A 26,755-nucleotide genomic window follows, 5' to 3' on the forward strand; every position below is an offset into this window, starting at 1 on the left:
TTTTACATAATCAGGAAGTCATAACTGACCACTCATACCTATTAGCCACATCATTAGTAAGGAAGGGATTGGTACCTTAGAAATGTCAGCTTTATCCTGCTGATGTCCCCCACATGCCTCTGTTTCTCACCTCATTTTTATGAATTACACACCAAACATTAGTGAGAAACTCTGTCTCACGGTTAAGTCATTGATCATACTCACAGTGTCTTTTCCATTCTTAGCTGTACAAACTTACAGGAACCATTGACCAAGAAGAAATGTCATAGTACAAGCAAAAGAATTTTATGTCAAAAATATATTTCATTGCATATGTGACATTTCATGCAACTATTGTGTGAAAATATTCTATATTTGTAGTGTCATAAATATGTATAGCTATTGAATATTTTCTGTTTCGGGGGTAGGAATGGCTGTGATATGTCTAATAAACTCGTTAGTACTTCTATATTATATTTTACTTTTAAAATCAAAATTTTTTTATCCAAAGTTTCTCCAAATTTTAATTTATATCTGCAAGAGTCAGAATTTTCTAAAAATCCAACAACAACAACAAAGCAATATTAGGAAATACAAGAATAACTTTTCATTCAGATAGTTGGGTTTATTCTTAATAGTATATAACATTTAGCATTATGATAATTTATTATAATATTCAAAATGTTCTTTCTTTTAATAGCAAAACTGAGCATGTCTAATTCTTAATGGATATGAAAGCTTTACAAATATTTGAAGATTGATATGATTCCCTTAATTCTCTTTTCTTTTACCTTGGCACTTTGTATATGTAGACTAATTTCTACAAGCCTCTTTGTTCTGATTGTATCAATTTTGCAAAATATTTCTCAGCGTGATACATAACATTAACTAAAATGCAAACAACATTTTCAAATACATAAATTTTTAAAGTTAAAAAACACTTATTTTTTTTCATTTGTTTTTTCATTTGTTTTTCTTCATCTTTATTAACTTGGCTATACCTCTCTTGGGCATATGCCCAAAAGATGCCCCAACATATAACAAAGACACGTGCTCCACTATGTTCATCGCAGCCTTATTTATAATAGCCAGAAGCTGGAAAGAACCCAGATGCCCTTCAACAGAGGAATGGATACAGAAAAAGTGGTACATCTACACAATGGAATATTACTCAGCTATCAAAAACAATGACTTTATGAAATTCATAGGCAAATGGATGGAACTGGAAAAACACTTCTTAAAATGAAACAGTATCAACTTCTTTTATCTTTGCTTTGATTATAAATTCTCCATGATAGGAAAGATGAACAGACAAAGCTCAAAGCTGTGTACAATTTTGGAAGAATGTGTTCAGCTCTGATTTGTCTACCTTAGATCATGAGCATACTCCATGATCAACCATTTTTCTAAGAATGCTCTTCAGTTAATAGCATCAATAATATATCCCTGTCTATGTAGGAGGTACTGGAGTGACTTGAACTCTAATTCTAATACATGGAAACATGCTACTACTAGCCCAACTAGACACCCATCTCATGTGTAAGCACTAATCCAAGACACTATTAATGATACTCTGTTATGCTTGCAGACAGGAGTATAACATGGCTGTCCTCTGAAAGGCTCCATCCATCAGCTGACTCAGAGAGATGCAGAGACCCACAGCCAAACATTGGACACAGTTTGAGGATTCTTATGGAAGAGTTAGGGAGAAGAATTGAAGGCCCCAGAGGAGATAGAAACTCCACAAGAAGACCAACAGAGTCAACTACCCTGGGTCCTTGGGGCTTTCACAGTCTGAACCACAAACCAAAGAGAACACAAAGGCTGGACCTAGGCCTTGGCACATTCGTTGAAGATGTCCCCTTGGTCTTCATGTGGGTCCTGAACAACTAGAGCAGAGATTATCCCTAAAGCTGTTGCCTGTCTGTTCCACTAACTTGTCTGTCTTGTCTGGTTTCAGTGGGAGAAAAAGAACCTACTCCTGCAGTAATGTGACATGCCAGGGTGGGGGATACCCAGGTGGGGCCTCCACTCTCTCGGAGGAGAAGGGAGGGAGGAAAGGGGAGGGACTGTGGAAGGGGGTACCTGGCGGGGGCACAATGATAGGGATGTGAAGTGAATTAATACATAGAAAGATTGGTAGAGCAAAACTGAAAGAAAACCAACTTACTTTATTTGATACTGACATTATATCTATATCAAATTACTTTTAAAGCCTACAAATTACTATCAACTGGTACTCATGCTTCACAAAGGCCTATTCCACATAGTATGGCAAAAACGACAATCGACGTTAGATAGGATGAAAATAATACAGACTTTTCTGTTATTATCATATACATATTTGCATTTCAAATATTTCGTTACAATTGAATTCTGTCTAGTGATTACAGTCAATGTCAGGCAGGATATGTAACATGTCTTCTGTTTTTACATTTAAATATTGAATATTGTTTATAAATACATTTTTAGATTTTTTTCATTTAATATTTTCTAAGCAACAGACTTTCATTATATCCTTTCTCCTTCTACACCTCCTTCTTGGTCCTACTCAAATCCTTATCATAACCACCAAATGCAAATATATTATATTCTACATATTTCTTTCTCCCAAACAAAACAAAACAAACAAAACACAACAAAAAAGTATCAAAACAAAGGGCAAACAAACACACATGGACTCCATATTGTGTTAGCTACTTCTTCTGGACATGAACCGCACCCAGGACTGTGGTTGGTATTCCCAGTGAAATTGTTGGAAATACCTGATTCCCCTTTCACAGCGATATCAGTTGCAAATAGCTCTCTTTATAGCAGGAGGCATTTCATCAACTTCTCATTCTCCATGCTGGGACCTTGTGCAGATCTTGTTTTCATTCCTTTAGTCTCTGTAAGCTCAGATATATCTTGGCCATATGCTATTTCCTTGAACCCAGTCACCATTTGTGTTTCTTATAATCTTTCTGCTTCCTCTTACACAAACATCTTCCTGATCATTGTGACGAGTTTTGATGTAGACGTTCTGCTTATATATAAATGCTTCCATACCACACTATCCACACAATGACTGTATATGTGGTTCTCTGTGGTAATCACCACCTACTCTGAGAAGAAGCATCTCTGATGAGGGTCGAGCAAGACACTGATCTAAGGGTATAGAAATGTTTTTGGAAATAATTTTACTGGCATGTCCATTTATGTTGAAATAATAAAAAAAATAAATAAAAGTTTAGAAAAATGAAACAAAAAAGAAAGAAAAAATGTTCCCAGGAATGGGAAGCCATGTGAGGAAAATTCTGAGTGCCTGTGAGAACACTGCAGGGGGGCAGGGGGTGGGAAGAGTGCTGTAACCTCAGTCTCTTCAAAACACGAAAATGTTTTTGCAATGCATTTGGTACTCCTCTCAGCTAGAGCAAGAAGGCGTGAGTTGATTAGAGATTGTTTATTGCTCTTCACTGCTTTTATTCAATCAAATGTATAAACTATTCTTTATATGCCTCTATGGGAAAAACATGTTTTTGTCATGTGTGTCTCGTCCTTTTGATTGTATATGCCTTGAACTCTTGTCCTTTTGATTGTATATACCTTGAACTCATGAGAAATTTACTTCCATGACCTTTCTGAACCCTCAGAGTATAAATTGTTTGATGCTCAGAATAAAGCTGATTTTGGCATGGGACTTCAGTCTACCTCACTTATCACCTCCTTTCTCCCAGGTTCCACCACATCTAGAGCAGTAAAGACCTTTAGAAGAATAATAGTGTTAGGTTTTTCTCTATGTAAATAAGCCATCTAGTCTCAAGTTCTTTCACTCTTTACAAGGTCAGGGGGCCTTTCTCATACAGTGGATTATAATTCATTTTTGTTTGAAAAATTGGTTGGTTACTCATATAACGTTTGTGCCACTATTGTACCAGAATATCTTGCAGGCAGGTGACGACTGTAGATCATAGGGTTTGTAGTTGGGAGATACGGATATTTATGTTTCTGTAGAGAAATTTTATTACAGCAACATCCAAAGTCCTAGGTCTGTGTGATTCAGATAGAGTGCAGATATGCCAGACACAATGAATATCTCTCTGACAGGAATACAGACACATCCTTAGTGCACACCTTTAAGCTAAAATTAATTTGTATAAGGAAGTAGCCATGACTGAAATTGATGTCTAATCGAGAAGCAGATAAACTTGAATGTTTGTTCCATTATTGAATTTGGCTTAATATTTTTTGAAAACTGAAGAATACTGTTCTACAGTTCTTGCAAGGAATTTATCACCATGGCATTTGATCACATGTCAAAACATTGTTTCTGTGCTCAGCCTACAGCAACCCAGGATAGAGAAATTCAAGGAATTGATAAGGAGTCACATGAAATTGTGAAAAATTCTTCAAAAGATTTTCCTTTTCTTCTATAATCAAAAAAGGAGTATTTTTCTTCACATTTCATCAAACAGAGGAGTTATGTGGAGAGACCTGCAACTGTTGAACTCCTGTGATTTGCAAGAACGTGGATAGAACTTGAATTCATTATCCTAATTGAACAGTCAAGCAATGAATGAAAGTACCCCTGGAGTTACTTGGACATTTAATAATTGGAATCTGAAAAGGCCTATCTATGATAATATGTAGAATGATGGCTACCAGGGACTGGTAAGGTAAATATGGCATGGAGTAGTTAAGAAAGTAAATCGGTGATAGGATATATAGCTAGACTGGAGCAGGAAAATCTCCATGATATTGAAGAATAGACTGACTACAAAGCAGATTAATATACTACACAGTTGTAAAAGCTAGAAGAAAGGAATTCAAATTTTTTCCACAATAAATTAATAATGAGAATTTGAAGAGATAAGTATTGTTACTCATTGAGTCAAAACAACCTATAATGTCATTAACAGGCACTGTTCTTTAGATTTTCATCCTCATTTAAGAAGCAAAATACTTTAAAAGTTATGTTTTTTTCTGGGTGGTGAATATTTTAGGGTACCAAGTAGTAGACTGTCACAGAGTTCTTCAGAGAAGTTCATAAAGCCTGTTATGAATAAGAATATAAGACCTCTATGAAAGTACAGTCATTAGTATTTAATGACAGCTTATTTTTATGTACATACATAAATATGACTCGCTGTTTTAACTGATGTTAATCATAATGGTGTTATGTTTTAAACTAAAGGTAGCTGATTGTGTTATTTATTATGTTACATGAAGAACTTAATTAGCTTCTGTGACCTGAATGTCTCATAGGCAACAACTTTAATTCAAGCATTTCAAAGTAATTTCTCCCCTCACAAGAACATGTTTCTTGAAATTTAAACTCAATCTTAAACATACAAGATGGTAGAAAATATCTTAAAGAGTTTTAACTGCCTGAATTTATAGAAATCCAAAGAAAATGCAAATTCTTTTTCCAGGGTAATGAAACAAGAAAGGTTGTAAGGAAAAAGACAGAGGACTACCAGAGGTGAGGAATAAACAAGAGAGAAAGGAAAGCCAGGGGGGATGTGCAGTCTAACCAATTTTCAGCTACACCTAAATTTGAAATATCCAAGAAGACAACTCTATCTACATAAGACACAGGTATCTAGTGTTCCTGACTCCAAGGTTGTGCTGACCTCCTTTAAATGATCCACATTTCACACTTCTTCTTCTCTGACTAAAATTCATCTGACTGTGAAGCTGTGACCTCCTTAATTCTGTTTCTCTTTATTTTTCCTTTATAAAACCTTAGTAAAGTATATTGGTTGAAGTCAGAGGTGTGATATACCTTATTTACATTCTTTGCTTACATGGAGCCCATCGTCTTAGTAATTCTTCAGTTTCATACATCCATCTGCCAGTTTACCAAGGCTGGTATCCCAATAAAATTAGGTGAAATCACTTCTCACAGAGATAGCCAATGGCCAGGATTTGGTGCAAGCCTAGCATGTTGCTCTAGCACTAACACATGTGGACACTTGAAGTGCTGAGGCCAATAAAGCAGAATAGGGACAGCAGCTGTCATTCATACTCACTGATTGCCAATCACTGTTGGCTAATCAAAAACTGCATATCTCAATTTTAAATTACATATACTTATTCCCATTTTGTAAATAATAACTTACAGAATCTAATCTTTTTAATAGGGTTCAAATAACTAAATCAGAACTAAATGTCAGAGTCAGATATGTCTAAACACTGAAAATGTTTTAACAAAAAGATAACAAAAAAATTAAAAAAAAACTGGGGTCCTAGTTGTAGCTTAATCTATGACAGTATGACTAAAAAGCCTCCCTTAGCCTTCAATAGTGAGTTCTTCTCTCTTGTAAAGAAGGACTTTCCTACCAGAGTTAATAGAAATGAGAAAACTCATGTCAAATTCAGGTAGGTGGGACCCTGAAATGAATGAAAATGGACACTGAGATGAGCTGTGGCATGCAGGCTTTTAGTCCATCACCTTCTGCCCATGACTCTGAATGTGATTTGATCAGTTGCCTCAAGTTCCTGGCACAGTTGTGTCCCCAAACTGATTGGCTCTACCCTAGAAGTATAAGCCAAATAAACCCTTTTACCCATTAAAAGAATAAAGATTAAATGGGAATATTTTGAAGCTTCAATTGTGAGATCTGTTATAAATGGATATTCCTCACTTCAGGTCCTAAAGTATGTGATTTGGTATATCTGACTTGACCATCTAATCAGTAAACTAGAGACCCTAATTTGTTTTATAATGGCTTTAACTAAAACTTGACAATAGAGTTAGATATTTAACTATAATAGAGTTAAGATTTTCCTGCTCCATGACCTTTGGAGGTAGAACACTGTACTAATTGCATGGTTGATGGAGGTCTCTTCATGATGTGGTCATTGCCTCCAGAGCCTTCATGATTTTGTGGTTTGGGGTCATTAATTTATATACAGTGTATTTGATTTTATTTTTTTCAGTGAGAAATGTAATAGTAAAAAACACATTTGAAAATCCTGGCGTAACTTGTATTTTCTCTTTCTTAGGTTTGTGCTGCCTCTTGTAAGAAAAAAAGCATGTCTAGTAAAAGCCTTTACTAGGTAGATTTTGTAAACTAGAATATATTTTTGTCAGGTCTCATATAAGTATCAAAAGTGATATTATTTGTTCTCTATAAATATTATCTCTTATATTTCTAGAAAGATATACAGACTTTTCCTCAAACTTCACATGCTTCCACAATATTTTTACAGTGGTTTGTAGAAAGTTCAAAACAAATATTAGTTTAATAAGTTAACAACATGCTACATTTCACTTTATCTCATAAAGTTTTAAAACAATGCAATTAAAAGTAATAAACTATTTTCAGTTAGCTTTTCTGTACTGTGACAAATCGTCTGAGAGAAGTGTACATAGGAAAGAGCTAAAATGATTGTCCAATTCAGAGTTTTCACCCAACAATCATCTTGCCTCATTGTGCAGTGTCTATAGTGAATTAGAGCTTCATGCAGGGAGAAGACACAGTGGAGCAGAGATGTTGACCTGATTTCATATGTGGAGGGGAGAGAGAGAGAGAGAGAGAGAGAGAGAGAGAGAGAGAGAGAGAGAGAGAGAGAGAATGAATAAAACGTCTGGGGACAAGATATTATATTAAAGGTATTCACTTTTTAATTCAGTTTCTCCAACCAGGCCACGCATCATTCCCAAATAAAGCCATCTTGCTATGAGTCGATCTATGGAACAATTTTTTGATTAAGGTGAGAACTTTAGCTTCCAATAAGTTTTCAAATCCATATTTCAGATAATTGTACTGGGGCCAAAGCCTTCAACACGTGAGCCCCTGTCCCCATAGGCAACTCCTTATTAAAATTGTTCTGCAATCTTATTTTTAAAAAGTACATGTTGTATATCCCTTTATATAGAAAATCAAGGTCCATTTTACAGACTTTCTTGACACCATGACATTCATTGACATTAGAAATGGCTATTACAGTGCATCTCTCCTCGGAGACATTCCTTCAAAATTCATTAATGTTTTCATCCAGTTAAATTCTAATATCTCATTTTCAAATTTCTAATAATTTTAATTTATTTAATTATTAAACATATTTAATTGCTCCCTAGTTCCTCCTCTATGAGGAAAGAAGCTATATTTCTCCTTCTCAGCTGTTATTACTCTTATTACAGTTCTCTTGTTTGTAATTTGTCTGCTTTAATAGCATATATATGCTTCAACTAGAATTGGAACTCCAACTACTATAAAAATCGTTGTGAGTTCACTCCAGTGCCCTGCTTTTTCACGTCTGACTTATCCTCGTTCTTATTCATCAGAATCATCTTAAGTCTTATCACTTGATATCAATTTCACTGATCCTTATGTTACATGCAATTCTATTCTGACCTATGTATCATCTTAAAGACAGATACGCACTATGGTAGCAATCAATGCTTTTCAGTCTTCTATCCATGTATCTCAAGCAACATTTCTTTTTCTTTTTTATTTTAATTGCTTTGACCTCAAAAACATAATGAAATGTTATACATCATTTGTTTTTTTATTGGATATTTTTATTTACATTTCAAATGTTTCAAGCAACATTTCTTAATACAATATAATAACTGGCCCAACTTGAAACCCATGGGCAAACACCAATCCTTGACATTATTAATGATACCGTTATGCTTGCAGACAGGAGCCTATCATAACCGTCCTCTGAGAGCTGACTGAAACTGACACAGATACTCACAGCCAAACATTGGACAGAGGTTTGGGACTCTTATGAAAAAGTTGGGAGAAGGACTGAAGGCCTGGAAGGGGATGGGAACCCCACAGGACGACCGATAGTGTCAAACAAACTGGACTCCTAGGAGTCCTCAGAGATGGAGCCATCAACCGAAGAACAAACGCAGGCTTGAATGAGGCCCCTGGCACATATGTATATAAAAGCAGCTCGGTCTCCACATGAACCCCTCAAAAACTAGAGTAGAGGCTCTTCCTAAAGCTGTAGCCTGACTGTGGTATCTGTTCCCCAACAGGGCCAACTTGTCTGGACACAGGGCATCCTCTGAGGCACCTACCCTGGCAGAGACTTGATAAGCCGGGGTTGGGGGGCCCCACCCTCTCAGAGAAAAAGAGGAGGGTGTTTGGGGGTCTCTGAGAAGGGAGAAAAGGGAAGGGGCAGTGTTTGATGTAAATAAATTAATTTAAAAACAGAATAAAGTAAAAAGAGAAAAATTAATATAGTATAAAAATTAGTCAGTGCAGACTATGTCAGGGTGCTTCACAAATATAAATTTTCTTCACTGCTACTGTTAAACATGGACATGAATCTCTCCTTAAAATATAAAACGAGTTCCAAACTGAATTTTAATTTTTAAAAGCTGGAAAACTAGGCTCTACAAAACTAAATACAGAATTATTCACATTACGGAAACTCATTAAGCGCTTGCCTGTGATTGATTGGCTGAAATGACTCAATTACCATGTACAATTAATGATAGGAAATTAGGTCCAGTGTTCAACACAATAATTGTATTGCTTCTATAGCAGTCCATTGAAAGATCATTTCCCTAATTATTTAAAACCTAAAAGGAAGAATGTAGGTTACAAACATATGACTCATTTAGTATCGCTAAAACTTTCTGTTATTCCAATTTTTAACTTGAATCCCCTGTCTAATGAAGAATCAGCTCCAGTGTCTTTCGTTGACGGGAACAGGAAGGCTAATGTGCCTGCATTAGTTCCTTAAGCACTAAGAAAGGACGGGATTGAAGGCTGACCTGATATGTTTTACTTTAATGAGTTTTTAGACTTGGGGCTTTATTTCCTTTTGCCATAAACACATGGATACATTTCCTCCATGGGATTTTCTGTAATCCGAGCTTTTAAAAACTAGTAATTAAATTGCCCAACTTCAAAACCAAACTGCCATTGATGGCAGAATTAATTGGGATTAGCTTCCAGAAACCATGTGATTTACAGTTCACTAGCAACGTGTGGATGGGGCAGAAGATACGGCCATGCTGCAGTTGCTAATTCCTGAGCGCCGAGAGAAATGTCTAGAAACGGAGCGATGTAAATCAGTGACAAAGTGCTCAGCAGAGTCGTACCTGGGGTGGGATCAGCATTGCTACTGCCTGTCTGCTTTTCCTTCCAAATTTTATTTGTACAACTCCAAACGGTGTCTTTTTCTGATAACTCCAGTCAAAATGATACACCCTTAAGGCGAGCAGCTGCAAAAGAAACAATGGAGTCTTTTCTCCCTCTTTATACACTGAGAAGGAAACCCAAATCAATCTAGACCAAATATGAGCATCACAGACAGTGGTATCAAAGACATCAAGCAGAAATGTTTGAAAGGGGGTGAGACTGAACAGTGCCCACAAAGGCACCCATGACCAGCAGAAAAGTTGGAAAGTGTGTCCAAGCTGGGGAAGGAGAAAATGCACACAAATCACCGGTCCTATTTGACTTGTGAATGTAAGAGCTATACAGTCTTTGCAACTTAAAGCTGGGGGCCTTAGAGAGCCCCTCTCTTTTCACAAAGGAGAAAATTGAATCACAGGGGCTTTTGGTTGTGTTTTTCTGCTTTCAGGAACTGCCAGCAGCATTACAGAATCAGGCCGATGTGCTAGAAAATACTACGCGTTAGTTTCCTCCATGTGCACCCTTCCTGCTATATTACTCAGCTCACTCTTTATTCTCACTTTTTTTAAAGCTATTATTTATTTCATCTTATTTGTTAACACATTAAATCATTAGTGTCTTCAATTTTTCAGACATAATGCCGGAGACTGGAATATGTGATTCTCATTTTCAGGAAGTCTACAATGCAATGGATGACAATGGAAATTTAAAATTAATAACATTGTTGGTGTGATCACAGAGGGAGGACCTGCCTAGTGGCAGCAAGTTTCTGAGTTGTAACCCTAGAAGTGCAAAAATATTAATAGCAATGGTAAAGTCTAAGCTGAAGGGAAATTAATTCATGATACTATGGAGAATGCGTTATCTAGATCAAATCTTAAATCATGAGTAATTGTTGCTAAGATTTTGGCAAAGAATGCTCAGTTATATCACTGTTTTGCTAATCAGCAATGTTATATAAGTGGGGAAAAGAAGGAAAGAAAAAAACATTTTGGTATTAATGTCACAACAGTAGGAAATATCCATCTTCACTATTCTTTCTTTTTATCCATTTTTATTTCCCAGTGTGCTATCTCTTCATTTTTAAATGCTATATGCTGTTGGACAACAATTCTAACCTTGATCTTCAAATTTTCTATATCCCACAACTTAGTCAACATTTCTATGTAGTCGATTTAGATGGATATGTATAAAAAACACTCACAGTGAGGAAGTTAATCCCATCCTCATCTCTTTCCTCATGCAGAAACTATGTACATGCTCAGGTGTATACATCCGTGTCATTAGAGCTTCCTCTTTCTCTTCACCTAGGTTTTTATTCTATTTTCAAAGGATAGCCCTGTTTTCCCTCATTTCTGGTTATCCGGATATTATAACAGCATTTTCATAATTTAAAAACACTCCGCTTTGCCACCGGAGTTACACACTCATAGTTGAAAAGTCCATTATAGAAAGTACCTAGGATGAGCATGGGTTTTTCTCTTCTTCATCTTAATGTTGTTAGGCTAGGGAAGAGAAATAAATGCATCAACTTAAATTATTAATACATTAGCATTAAGCCTTTAATTGCATATTTTCTTTCCGTAATAATGCCTTAAGCTGATTCTTTAAGATATGAGCTTCCCCAACTGGGAAAAAGAAAGGTCTGTTTTGTTTAAAGTGTGAAAATGGAAGCTGGTATAGGGCAAGCGAGGAGCCTCAGCTGGGCTGCACAAGCTTGTTGACCTAAGCGTGACCTCTGGAGTCGAAGAAACAGTAATAACCCGATCCATAATGCTATCCTCTGACTTCCACACGCACATTTTGTCACGATCCCCATCATTTGTACACACACACACACACACACACACACACACACACACACACACACACACATCACTGTATATTGTTAAAATAAGCTATAGTAGTATGAGGAAAGAATGTGGTCAGCAAGCGGCATGGCCCCTTATGTGACTTCATCACATAGAACAACAAACGACTTGTTTGCAGAGTGAAAATCCAGGTTAGAGCAGGGAAACTGAACTCATGACAAGGGTTCCTAAATATTTCTATCTGGAAACTGGAAGTAAAGTCTATTACGTATTTTTTTTATACAAAAGCACATTTAAAATCTAAATTTTTAAATTGTTTTATTTATTTACATTTTAAATGTTGCTCCTGTTTCTGGTCCCACTCCAAGTGTTCTTCACCTCAACTCCCTTCCCCTTTGCCTCTGAGTGGATGCTTTCCCTGTACCCAGCCCTGCCTACTCCCCAGTGATTTGAAAAAACAATGGCTTCTTATATGGAAAGTAGCAAGGATTTTAAATAGAACCATCAATGAAATATATTGAGGGTTCAGCTCCACACTGATGTTTCTACTAACATTCTTTACTACACAGTTGTAAACCTAATATTTATCTCATCTGTATTCTAGATAAGGTCAATCGTGAATGGTCCACATTGTTGCTGTTTAATAAAGCACAATTTTCTCAATTTAAAAGTAAAATCTCTAAAAGGCATGGTGCCACACCTTTAAGCATAGTATTGAGAAAGCAGAGTTAGGCTAATCTCTGGGAAATCTAGACAAATATAGTATATATAGAATTTTCCAGTCCAGTCAAGGATATATAGTGAGAACTTGTCTTGAACCAATAAAATGAAGTGAAATAAAATCAAGAACAACTAAATTAAATCCATAATTTATCCTACCTCAAAAATCATTAAAAATGTTCTTGTTAGTTTTGTTAAGATCTTAAGGAAAGACCTGAGTGTAGTAGAAGAAAATCTCAAGCTAGTTCTAATTTTCAATGATTTTCTGAAATGATTATAAAATGGAAATATTAACATCTACTTCTTGGCTTTTATTTTAGGTTTGAAAATCATCTATGCTAAGGAACAAATGTAAAAGTATTTATTCACCTTTGGACATTGACTGTCTTATTTAAAATATCAATGGGCATTCCAAATCCCACATTTTATATAAATTTCCAGCAGAGGAAAACAATAAGATGTCATTAATATTGCATGTAAAGAAGCCAGAAGTAACTGAGAGGAAGCAAGGAGTCGAGAGGCAAGTGGTGGGGACGTTGGATCCAAATGAGCAGGCAATTATTAAGAAGTCTTGCTGGAGTAAGACACAGTCAGCATTGTGGGGGGCATTAGTTGAACTAAGGAATGAGGACTGATTAGGAACAGCTGTCTGGGGGAGGAGCTGGGAAGAGCATAATCACCCGATGTGAATTCAATATAATTGATTTAGATTACCCAGTAGCCCTGGCTATGTTCAAGCTCCACGAGGCACTTTAGAAATAGAATGGAATCTTTCCGTCATTAATTTCTTTGATGTCCTGCAGAAGCACAGAGATCTGTCTTTGTCAGGAAATACCCCGATTCATCTGAAAATAATACAGTAAGAAAAAGTACAACTCAAAAACAAATTTCAAACCAAATGAAGAAACTTCATCTCCCTCTTCTTTACCAAGAAAATACCAGAAATTCAAAAATGCAAGTCTGGAAAACATGATTATTATTATTATTAAATGTTGTATTTTTAATACACTTTATTTTTAAGAACTGTTCATTTGGTAGTCAAAATTTCATTGTTCTCCATAACTTCTAAAGTAAATAAAATACATATTTCATATAATATATTCTTAGTCATTATAAGGATAATAAAAGTCACTAGGATATAAAAATTCTGAATTGACCTGCTATGTGACTTAGTACCTCAGCCATGCATGTATACCATACTTACTATCAGAAGATGGAATGGTGAAGTTTCCAAAGAAAATTTCTAAAGGCCCTAAGCCATTATTCATATAGGAAATTCTAAGTTTGTAAGCATTTGTTCTTCTTTTAATATTGAACTATATCATATAAAAATTATGGTATAAAATATTTGTCCTTCAGAACACTTAGGCTTAATTTTATATAATTTCATCTTTTCTGTAACAACTAGAAAAGCTAAAGATCAATATAATATATGACGCTCTGTTACATGGGGCTCAAATATAGATCTACTAAGTTTATATAGCCGTGTTACTATAGCTGATTATACCTTATGCCATGGTTTTCCAAGAAGTCCCTTAGACTGTTGTATATAGAGCCTTGAACTGTAACCCCATCACACATATCTTCATAGGAAAACAGTGCTGATGCTGTTGTATCTCAGTCACATTGTCCATGGAAAGCTTTTGGATGTCAGCCGCCCTTGATCTTTTCTTGTTACAAAGTAGGAGAAATTGCTCATTGTTTCACATTAAGACTGACTCTATGGTGTGCTTACAGACAGAAGCCAAGAATGGCTGTCCTCTGAGAGTCCCCACAAACAGCTGAGACAGATGCAGATACTTACATCCACCCATTGGACTGAAGTCGAGGATCCCTGTGATTGAATTAAAGAAAGGCTAGAGGAAGCTGAGAAGGAGAGCTACCCTGTAGGAAGACCCGCAGCCTCAACTAACCTGGATAGCTGAGATCTCTCAGACACTGAGCCACAAACCAGGCAACATACATGAGCTGGTCTGAGGTCCCTGACACATATTGCAAAGGACTGCATGGTCTGGCCTCAGTGGGGGAGAGTATGTGCATAACCCTTGAGAGACTTGAGGCCCCAAGGAGTTAGGAGGCCTGGTGAGAGACAGGGAGAAGGAAGAATGGGATGAGGAACTGTGGAAGGGAGGACCAGGCGGGAGCAATTGATAGACTGCAAAGAAATAAAAGTGATAATAATTTTTAAAGTGCTAAAAAGAAAAACGAACTTACGAAAATATGGTACTTGTCATCTACTGCGCACGACAACATGTGCTTAGGTGGAAGCACAGCTTTTATTTTGCCTGTGATTGCCAGCCTTGAGTCTGCAAAGTCTCTATGAAGCATACATCGAAAGTGCCTAAAAATATTGACCTTTCGTTTGTTTGCATTTAAACAATCCATTTATTTACAAGATCGGAAGAAAACATAAATTTTAGAATTTGATAGAGAATTTTGAAAAACATATTTTAGGGATTTATAAATAAGCTTATTTATGTAACACCCCCCTCTCCCAAGGACAGTTCTCTGGAGTCCATACCATGAGCAAATTTAAGAAATGAAAAAGAGTGGTGTCCAATGACTTTCTTATTATTGGATATGATTTAGATACCTTCTATTTTACCATCAAACTAGAGTACACCCCAACAAGCATGTAACCATAACAGGAAGTGACATTAATGAAGTTAAGCGTGAAGATGCCACATTACAGACTATTAGCTTGGTCATTTTATGTCACTCTCCATCATCTTCACAAAATACAAGTGGCAAATGAGACTCGGTAGTAAATTTCTTTAATTCTAGGTTCCTAATGTATGCTAATGTGAATATTTCAGCATGAACTATATTTTTGAGGTATTATTAATACAGAATATGCTACTTTTCTTCATCCCCACCATGAATTTTTCATGACCTTTGTATATATCCCAAAGAGAATTAATTTCAACTCTTGTTCAAAATTGAAAAGATATATAAATATGCTAGAGTCAATAGTATAGCATTCTTCTAATCTATCCATGTTTTTCCAGATATCAAAGTGGCTGGGCATTGTCTGCAGTGCCTACCTATGCCATTGATCTTTGCGCATATATCAGCAAACAAAATGCTCACTGATGGAATCAACAATACCATAGAAATGGATTCACAGGCTACAGAAAGTCAGGAAGTGTGAAGTGTATACTCAGATAAATATGGATTATGGGGTAGTGCATAAATCAAAATTATATGAACTCACATACTGATTGTAATTGCTAGCCTTTCAACAATTCAATCAACATATTCATATTTAGGAAAGCACAAAAATAGCCAAGCCTAACTTTCAAGCAAATGACAAGTATCCTCTCTTCCTGTGCCCTTGATTTCCTTTTTACATTGTCTTTAATTCCCCCAGAATATATATATATATATATATATATCAATGAGAAGAACTGAACGGTAGTAAAATGAAGGAACAAGCAGTCCAGTGTCCATACTCTGATCACTGTGTCAGAAAACATTCCTGAGAACCCAAAGGTTCATATTCCAGCTTAGAGAACAGTGAAGAAATATAGAAACAATGAAAGAGAAATAGAGAGAAAGAAAAGCAAGCAAGCAAGCAAACAAACAAAGAAAAATCCAAAATACAGCTTGAGATAATCCCTCAGGATAGCATTCTTTAAAGTAAGCAAACCGAGAAGATTATGCAAATTTCACTGAGCCATTCTACATGTATGCATACAGGAGTATATTTTATTTTAGATGAATTAAATTACACAATTGTAGGTTGATGCCATTATGCAAGTGAAGAAAGACAAAAGATAAAACGAGGCCTGTCTTTGGATGAGAAGGAAGGGAGAGGCAGAAAGGAACGGAGAGGCAACATGGAAGATGTAAACGATCCATGACCATGCATTTCTACAAAGATACAGGTTGTTATGACTATTTCTTAAGGGATGGATTTCTATAGGTCAATTTATCTTATCTAGGTGAGCGGTTTATGTGTTTATCAGTTGGTTCTGAGTTTATTGTGTGGATACATTGAGAATTTAACATATAAACCTGATTGATAAATTACAGCCTACTGAGCCATGATTTCACCAGGTACTTGGCAGTTTATACATTATCTACCAGGGGGCGGTTGTTGGGAGTGCGGGAAGAGTCTGTGGCAGAGACCCTCAATAGGCACCAGAGAGCAAGGTGCCATGCTGCAACGGCTCACAGAGCGCCTGGGTCTGAGAGTACTTGGGGGCAGCGTGGAGCCATTGAGATAAAGTACCCCACAGTGCCATGTGGACCTACCGATGCTGGTGCTAGTGCGGGTTAAAAGGTTACACTTTTTTAAAAATATCTATCTCAAACACACAATCATGTTCACTATTTGATGTACCACTTGGAAAATGTAATTTAAATAAAATATCACCAATATTAAATATGGGAGAACTCAGCAATGTAGCCTCATGCCTATGGTCAGGCTCTTCTTTGATTTTGACACCTATACTTGGAAAAGGTTGGTAGTCAGGGGACAAACGTAGAAAGTCTACTGGCAAAAACAGCAACTAAAATTTAATATTTAATGTTTTACATCTAAAGCTAAAAACTCTTTTTTTTTTTTACTAAGATAAGGAATTGGCCTTAGACCAAAGATCAAATACAAAGCCTAGTATTTATTCAAATAATATGTTCATTTTAATGTTGAATTAACAATATTTTATGCTGAGGTGAACTGAATAAAGAGACTTCCTTTGTTCTGCATGTTCCTTCATTTTAATTACCCAATTAATTGGGGTTGCCTTGCTCAGGCTTAAGAGGAGCAGCTTCCTCCGTTAGTAAGCATCTCTGTGCTGACACCCTGGTGCTTACTCACGTGCAACGGGAAAGCGAATTACCGTAGTGTCTTCATAAGCTATATCACAGGAAAAGCAATATCTAGACACCTAAAAATAATGGCCACGCAGAGACATTAAGGCCACATTACTCATCAGTCACTAACGATTTTTCAGTATTTCCTCAAATAATATGTTTAGAACACACCCTGCCATTAGGGGTTCTTTGGGAAGAAGGAATTTTTTTTTTTTTTTGTCTAAAGAAACTTCTTGAAAATTACTACATCCTGTGGAGAAACTAGGAAAATCCAAATGGTACTTCATAAATTCTACCAACATAAGGAAACAAGTATCTTAAAGCCAGACAAATGATCAAAGGTTCTTTTTTCCTTTCTTTCTTTCTTTCTTTCTTTCTTTCTTTCTTTCTTTCTTTCTTTCTTTCTTTCTTTTTTGGTTCTTTTTTTTTTTTGGAGCTGGGGACTGAACCCAGGACCTTGCGCTTCCTAGGCAAGCGCTCTACCACTGAGCTAAATCCCCAACCCCCTTTCTTTCTTTTTTTTTTTTTTTTTTTTTTTTTTTTGGAGTGGGAGGTAAAATAATCAATAAAAATCCAAATAAATATATAATGCTATACAAGGTATAAGGTGGTGAGATATTGTTCTTCACAAATTTGGTGAGATTTCATTCTTTCCATCATCAATACCATTTCAATCATTAAATTTCTCATTAATGAATACCACATGAATCCAGATAATTTGATCCATTAGCAGATTAGATTTATATAGGTATATAACTCTATATGTATATATCTAAATCTATATCTATCTATGTCTATATCTGAATCTATCTCTACAACTATGTCTATGTTGATATCTATTTCTAGGAAGATAAACATATATACATATATTTACACATACTTTAATATGTGTATTGCACATATTTTACATATATATATATATAGCTATATTTTTCCTGATGACTTCAAGATTATACATATATGTGTATATACATTTGTCACTTGTGACTTCAAAAATAGTTTAGAAATGACAGTTTTTTTCAAATAAGAAACATTTAAATAAAACAATTTCAGATAAAACAATTATGTTAATATTGTGGTCAGACTAAGTCACAAATGCAAATAAATGATAAGATATGATGCTTTAGTTTTTAAAAAGTAAATTTCATTGCATTAATATATGAATGTAATATATCAGAGGCATATAATCATATAATCAAAATTAAACAAAAATAATCAACAAAAATATTGCAAAACACTTTAGGTGTCACAGTTATCAGACTATATATTTTTTTTTTTTGGTTCTTTTTTTCGGAGCTGGGGACCGAACCCAGGGCCTTGCACTTCCTAGGTAAGCGCTCTACCACTGAGCTAAATCCCCAGCCAGACTATATGTTATACAGCTATTTAATGACTAAAAATTGAAGGTTGTATTAATGTCTTGCTTGTACAAAATCTGAGAGATAAAAGCAAAAGCTAATACAAAGAAAGAGAAAGCAATGGTAAAACTTGAAAACACACTCTGAAATTAAGCACACACGTTTTCTTTTTCTACTGCATGTTCTAAATTAGAAGTTTCAAATGTCCACAGGTAAAAATTAGTAGAAAATAAAAGTCTTTGTTTTGTCCATATATTGCAACAATTCAACATGGCAATTGCCTTGTCTCGGGTAGAATAGTAGTGGAGAGATTATTTGAAGAACTTAGAATGTGAATACAGACTATGGGTCAATGAGATGTATTTATGTAAGAGGGCCACGCGAGGCAGACCATGGAGTCCTCGGCTGTCCTGGAGCACATGCTCAGAGATACTGTTGGACAGCTTCTCTGACAACTGATCTTAAGGGTAAGCTGGAGAGGATTATAAAAGGATTTATCAGTCTTAGAGAAAATGCATAGAAATTATCCAGCTTAAAGAACAGAGAGGAAGGCATCAAATCCAAAGTGCAGGCCTGGAAAGAAGGAATCTTATTTCTGTATGGTTTTGGAAGTCTCAAAGAAGGACAGAAAATGTGCTGGAGAGAATGTATACCATGCTCAGTGGCTGGAATTTTCCTTAGGCACTGGATTTTGACAGTCAAATTAAATCAAAATAAATCCAAAGCAAACTCTGTTAAGGCACACGATATCAAACAGTAAACACCAAGGAAGAATTACTCTCCAGTGTTCTCAGAGAAAATAATATGATAGATACAGAGGAATAATGATGTCAATTAGACTGATTTATTCTCAGAAGTAAAGGAGGCCAAAGGTACTAAAATGTTACGTTGAAATCCTGGCAAGATGCTTACTCAAAAATCTATGTGCTGGGTAAATACACACAAGAAGAAAGCAAGACAGACAGTTTTAAAGAAATGAAACAGAGACATTTTACTGTCTGAAACCTGCAATACAAAAAGATAATAGAATTCTCAATCTTAGGAAAGAATACCAGGTGGAAATTCCATTCTATCTAAAAGAGAGAGGTAAACTGACATTGAAAATACATATTTAATGTTGCTCTCATAATTTTTAAAAAGATCAATATCTGCTCAGAGGAAAGAAAAGTACTAATGTGAAAGGGTTACAGTGTATCTAGGATTTTCTCTCATTTACATTATCATATGTAAAGAATGGGTGAGTATAAGTACAATATAAATCTAAGTAGTCTGTAAGAAGGACACTAATACTTTTTAATTCCTACATCAAATAATTTAAAAGTATTAAAATGAAAACAAGGTAAAAGTCTTCTTTGAGGCTACCATTTGACACTGTTATGCACTATTAGGTTTTGCCATGTGTTTATACATGGTTTAAGATTTACCTATCAGTTTAACTAGGAGCATAGCATTCTCTGTTTGCAGATTAAATTTTTATTTCATTTTTGATACTTTAATATAATTATATCATTCTCCTTCCCGCTCCTCCCTCTAAACTCTTCCATGTAACCTCCCTTGCTCTCTTTCAAATCCATGACCTCCTTTTTCATTAATTGTCCTTTCATGCATACATATATAATAACGTATGCGTTTCAGACTACTCGAATGTGCATTTTTCTATGTTTATGCCTGGGTGGTTGACTGAAGAGAGGGCTAAGAACACCATCTACAGTTGGAGTTCTTGAGTTGTGTGCAAACTTATTGGTGTCACTAACTGTGGGGAATCGAAAGAAATCTTACAAAAGTTTTCAAAGTTTTCTATAAATGGTTCATTAACCCTTTAAAGTAACTTGCTTATTTGATTGTGTAAGCAAAGTTAAATAAATCTTTATGTCATTTTAAATCAATGTGTTGCTTAATTGGTGTTGGTTTTCTTAAATTACTGTTCCACACAAACTTTTTAGCATTGAAAAATATTTGAAATCCACTACTAGAGTTTCCAACCGTGTGTGTTATCCAAACAGAGAAAAAGAAACAGGACTTCTCCAGTCACCCTGCTCCAACTAAATCAGATTCATGTGTTGCAAAAATGGGCAAAAATATGCTTATGTAGCTTTTATTATATAACTCTTCTCAGTGAAGAAATTCTCAACATCAGTAGACATCATTGGAAGAATATTTGCTAGTTTTCAGGATCTATGCCATTTATTATTTCTGACATGTGTTGTATAAAATAAGTCCCACATACATGACCTTTGCCACATGTGGAGTTTAGATTTTGACATATTCATCAGCTGTATGAGCAGTGCAGCATGCTGCAACTAAAGACAGAAAAATGGAGATGTGTTGTATTTAAAACAGGGAAAGACATAAATCGAACTTGAAGTAAAGAATAGCCCCAAAGTGCAATAAGTGCTTACAATAAGTTTATTTAATGACCGATTTAGTGAATACTGATAAGTAAATTCTCCTTCACTTTCAAAGGTCAGATATAAATAAGGAAAAGCTGAAAGTAATCATCTTTTTACTTTCTCACTGAATTGTCACAGTCAATGCTGTGCAAACAGGCAGTCACTGAGGGAATTCCTACCAAGAAGCACCAGAGGCAGAAAGGAGACTAAAGGAAAGGAGATCTCATGAGAAATGTGTGAATATATAAGTGATTTTGAAGCTTGACGCGTAAAAGAAAAATGCGATGAAAAGAGGAAAGGGGACAAACGAAAAGAAGATTGCAGGGGATGTTAAGAAAAATAATAAGACATTTTTCAGACATGAAAGGAACAAAAGGTCAGTGACAGAGTGAGTGGAGTTTCTTACAGATGGGCAGAACAATTTACTGACTGAAGAGACAGGCTTTGCTAAAACAAAAATCAAATGAGTTCATTGCCTTCCTAGCCTCTCAGAGGACTTGGGGAACAGAATCAGAAATAGATATATATCTCAAGGGAATGAGAAAAAAATATCAAAAAGAGAGTAGGCTATGCTGAACAAGTGCCTAAAATAAGACCAGTTACTGTTTTAAAAATCCAGGAGCTAAAAATCACTCATAACAAATATATTATTATATAATTTGTAAGGAATATTGGAGCAGAGTCCTAGCTTTCCCAAGTTGTGATTTAAGTGACTGAAATTGGGACAGTCATGAGACAAGGAACAGCTCCACTCACAAACCCTCTCCACTGCAGAAAATAGCACTTGGAAATAGCTTTCCTAGTATTTGTGTAGCCTCTGTGTAGCAGTTCATACGGTGGGAGTCAGCAGGTGGTGGGTCCACTCCCTGAGGTTATCATCATGCTACTATGCAGAAGGAAGTGGCACCAGCAAAAACTGCTTCTGCAGCGGAGCCAAGACGAAACATAAAAATAGATTTGAACATTGGGACCCATAACATCTCTTTCTCAATAATGTTAGAATAATTGCATCTTGTTAGGTCAAGCTCTCCGTTCCCATAGCTCAGCCTTCTGGTTCTCTGAATTGACCATTAAACGTGTAGCTCATTGTTAATGCTAAATACTGAGACATGACTTTACAGTGAATTCAAGAAGAGAGGGAAGAGGCCATTTTGTAATATGATTTGAGGTGGGGAAACAAAATAAAAATAAGATGAAAAAGCAGGAAAGACTGAACTAGACTTTTAAGACACCTATGCAAAGTATATATAAAGGAGGAGATTAATTTTTCTAAGTTCAGAAAAGTATGATTTTGGGGGATGGGGGAACAGGAAGCAGACCACATTTAAGCCATCAGATCTAATGTTTTGCATATGATAAGAAGATCCATGAAAAGGCATTTTAACATGATTTGTATCAGAAGTTATAGCTCCATAAACACCTCCATATATGACGTAATGGCTAATTTTATGTCAACTTGGTGATATATTTTGATGGAATGTGTTCAGACAAAATTATTCTAGATGTTTCCTCCATAAAGGTGACTTTTTTACAAGGATTACCACTCAAATCCATGTACTCTTGGTGAGGCAGATTACTTAGTGATTGACTTTCCTCTAGTGGATTGAGAGGTCCTTACAAAGCAAAATTGTCTCTTCTGAACAAATAGGAAATTAGTCTGGAGACTTCCTGTAAATCCAATTTGGACCTTGGGACTCCAGCTTACTGGTTTACAGTACCAGATCTTGATATCACAAAGCCTTACATGGACAACATCCCTAAATTTAATTTTTTCCTTATAGCTTTCTATACATCTGTAATAAAATTTTAACAGTTCCTAATTCTGCATATTATGATTAGATACTGTGATGTCTACATTTTCTCTTTTTTCTAACTTCTAAACAAACAATATGAATGCACTCATGTTTACAAAAAATCAGTTAATTTGAGAAGTCTGTGTAGTTGAATCATTGGAGAATTTATTCAATTGAATAATCCTCTAAGAAAATAAGACCATGAAAAATATATTCATTAAAAATCAGTAAGGCAAAAGTTTTGCCATAATGTTATAGGTACTTTACACTCATTTTTTGTATTTAAGATTAAAATCTGTTTTTTAATGTGTTAATGTTAAAGGTTCAAAGACAGCAACCAACATCTCTTAGCAATCTGCTCCGGGTACTTCTTTTTGGTGTCTTCTATCTCTTGGCATAACTGACCATATTCTCCAGGCTTTTCCTTGTTTGTCTTAATGATTTACTCTTTCTGAAAATATATTGGCAATTGTTTTGCAGGACATGTGAAGTAACATTCAGTGGATAATTTGTGGTTTTCTCTGATAATCAGTCCATTACATTTTTTGTCAAAGTGATTTTTAACAGCATGTGTGTGGAAATCATCTTCCTTGGGGAGACTGAAAACTATATGAAGACCGTTGACCCTTGTAGACCCATCCATTATTATAAACCAATATATAGCTTTCTCCAACCCTGAAACTCCTACAGAAATCAAGTTGAGAACAGGCAGATTGACATGCAAATATATCTGCTTATTCTGTCCAGTAAACCTTGGTCTGCAATCACATATCATGTAAATAATACCAAAAACATTCTGCTGTGATCAAGAAGTCCTAATTTATAGAAAAACCTTTCTTCATCATTCCTATAACAAATTTAGATATTTCAATCTTTAGTTTCTTTATCTACAGCATCAATAACAACTTTTGTGTCCATTCATTTCTCATCAAAAGTACCAATATTGCATTCACCTCCACCTTCAGGACCTTCTGATAGCAACTAATCAGATAGCAAGTAACTGGAAACTTATTTAACTTCATTTTTGCTTTTTGCTCACTCTCTCTCTCTCTCCCTCCCTCCCCCCTCTCTCCTCTCTCTCTCTCTCTCTCTCTCTCTCTCTCTCTCTCTCTCTCTCTCTCTGTGTGTGTGTGTGTGTGTGTGTGTGTCTCTTATGTGCGTGTAGAGGCAATTTAATCCATCAAAATAACAAGTATGGGAGGGAATGACATACAAAGATATCACCCAGCCAGAACACAGGAATGTTCTAGATTACAGTATGCTCTGAATAGAATACTAGACATGGTATTAGTATGTCCATTTTATCACTAACAATGTAGGTAGTTAGTTTGTAGAAGGAGGCAGCATTGCCTGAAGTAACATTAAATTGAGAAGCAAACAAAGTGGCAATCAGAGAAAGAACGAGTCATGGGAAACAGGGTGGAGTAGCCATTCTAATATTGAATAAAATCTACCTTTAACCAAAACTTGTCATAAAAGATAAGGAGGAACACTTCATATTCATCAAAGGAAAAGTCCACTGAGATGAACTTTCAATCCTGAATATCTATGCTCCAAATGCAAGCGCACATATATTCATAAAGGAAACCTTACTAAAGCTCAAAGCACACACTGCACCTCACACAATAATAGTGGGAGACTTCAACACCCCACTCTCATCAATGGACAGATCATGGAAATAAAAATTAAACAGAGACATAGAGAAACTAACAGAAGTTATGAACCAAATGGATCTAAGAGATATCTATAGAACATTTTATTTTAAAACAAAAGGATATAACTTCTTCTCAGCACCTCGTGGTATCTTATCCAAAACTGACCATATAATCAGTCACAAAACAGGCCTCAACAGATACAAGAAGATTTAAATAATCCCATGCATCTTATCAGATCACCACAGATTAACAGAAAGCCCACATACACATGGAAGCTGAATAATGCTCTACTCAATGATAACTCAGTCAAGGAGTGAAGAAATTAAAGATTTTTTAAAATTTAATGAAAATGAAGGCACAACATACCCAAACTAATGGGACACAATGAAAGCAGTGCTAAGAAGAAAACTCATAGTTCTGAGTGCCTGCAGAAATAAGCTGGAGAGAGCATACACTAGCTGCTTGACAAGACACCTGAAAGGTAGAAGGCAGAAAGTAATAAAACTCAGGGCTGAAGTCAACTAAGTAGAAACTAGGAGCTGGTTCTTTGAGAAAATTAACAAGATAGATAAACCCTTAGCCAGACTAAGCAGAGGGCACATAGAGTGTACCCAAATTAACAAAATCAGAAATGAAAAGGGAGATATAACAAGAGAAACTGAAGAAATATAAAACATCTTCAGGTCCTACTTCAAAAGCCTATACTCAACAAAAATGGAAAATCTTGATGAAATGGACCATTTTTGAGACAGATATCAGGTATCAAAGTTAAATGAGGATCAGATAAACCACCTAAACTGTCCTATATCTCCTAAAGAAATAGAAGTAATCATTAAAAGTCTGCCAACCAAAATAGTACTGATGGGTTCAGTGCAGAATTTTATCAGACCTTGATCAAAGACCTAGTAGCAATACTGTCCAAAATAGTCCACAAATAGAAACAGAAGAAAATTTACCCAATTTGGTCTATGAAGCCACAATTACGCTTAAACCTAAACCACACAAAGACTCAACAAAGAAAGAGAACTTCAGACCAATTTCCCTCATGAATATCAATGCAAAAATACGCAATAAAATTCTCACAAACCGAATCCAAGAACACGTCAAAATGATCACCCATCATGATCAAGTAGGCTTTATCTCAGGAATGCAGGGATGGTTCAATATACAGAAACCCATCAACATAATCCACTATATAAACAAACTCAAAAAAAAAAAAAAAAAAACATTACGTGGTCATCTCATTAAATGCTGAAAAAGCATTTGACAAAATTCAACACCCATTCATGATAAAAGCCTTGGAAAGATAAGGAATTCAAGGCACAAACCTAAATATAGTAAAAGCAACATACAGCAAACAGTACCTAACATCAAACTAAATGGAGAGAAACCTGAAGCAATCCCATCAAAATCAGGGACTAGACAAGGCTGCCCACTCTCTCCCTACCTATTCAATATAGTACTCAAAGTCATAGCCAGAGCAATCAGAAAACAAAAGGCCAAAGGGTTACAAATTATAAAGGAAGAAGTCAAAATATCACTATTGGCAGATGATATGATAGTATACTTCAGTGACACCAAAAATTACACTAGAGAACTCCTATACCTGATAAACAATTTCAGCAAAGTGGATGGATATACAATTAACTCAAACAATTCAGTAGCCTTCCTCTACACAGGCTGAGAAAGAAATTAAGGAAACAACACCCTTCACAATTGTCACAAATAACATAAAATACCTCTGTCTGACTCTAATAAAGCAAGTGAAAGATCATTATGACAACAACTTCAAGTCTCTGAAGAAAAAAATTGAAGAGGATGTTGGAAGATGGAAAGATCTCCCATGCTCATGGATTCGCAGGATTGATATAATAAAAATGACCATCTTGCCAAAAGCAATCTACAGATTCGAAATTCAAAATTCCAACTCAATTCTTCATAGAGTTAGAAAGAGCAATTTGCAAATTCATTTGGAATAACAAAAATCCCAGAATAGCTAAAACTATCTTCAACAATAAAAAGACTTCTGGGGGAATCACCGTCCCTGACCTCAAGCAGTATTTACAGAGCAATAGTGATAAAAATTGTATGGTATTGGTACAGGCAGTTAGATCAATGGAAAAGAGTTAAAGACCCAGAAGTG

This window comes from Rattus rattus, chromosome 12, assembly GCF_011064425.1.
Source record: "Rattus rattus isolate New Zealand chromosome 12, Rrattus_CSIRO_v1, whole genome shotgun sequence".
NCBI lineage: Eukaryota > Metazoa > Chordata > Mammalia > Rodentia > Muridae > Rattus > Rattus rattus.